Source organism: Suricata suricatta, chromosome 2 (genome assembly GCF_006229205.1).
Source record: "Suricata suricatta isolate VVHF042 chromosome 2, meerkat_22Aug2017_6uvM2_HiC, whole genome shotgun sequence".
Lineage (NCBI taxonomy): Eukaryota > Metazoa > Chordata > Mammalia > Carnivora > Herpestidae > Suricata > Suricata suricatta.
In genome coordinates this window covers 23,322,376-23,322,900 of record NC_043701.1, presented here as the reverse complement: position 1 = coordinate 23,322,900, position 525 = coordinate 23,322,376, and positions in this window count along the sequence as shown.

Sequence of the window (525 nt, the reverse complement as noted above, 5' to 3'; positions counted from 1 at the left end):
AAGCTGGAGCTTGGAGAATAACCAGATGATCAGAAATGGTACTGACTGGGTCTGTTTGGGCTGTGTTGACGGAGTGCCACACTGGGTGGCTTATCAACGACAAAAGTCTATTTCTCCCAGTTGTGGGGTTGGAAGTCTGAGATCACGTGCCAGCACCGTAGGGTGAAGGCGCTCTTCTGGGTGGCAGACTTGTTGTGGGATCCTCACGTGGTGGAAGGGACCAGGGATCCTTCTCGGGTTTCTTACATACGGGAACTAATCCCTTTCATGAGGCTTCACCTTCATGACATAAGCACCTCCCAAAGGCCCCTCCTCCTCCAAATGCCACCACTTCTCGGGGGTTGGAATTTCAACATCTGAATTTTAGGGGGATACAAACATTCAGACGAGAGCAGTTACTATAACAAAAAGGTAAAATACACCTAAAGGCCTGTCCATTAGACTCTCAGCCGATTTCCCATTAGCAACAGCATCTGCCGGAAGACCATGGAGTAATGTGTTCAAGCCCTGAGCTTACGTGCAGCT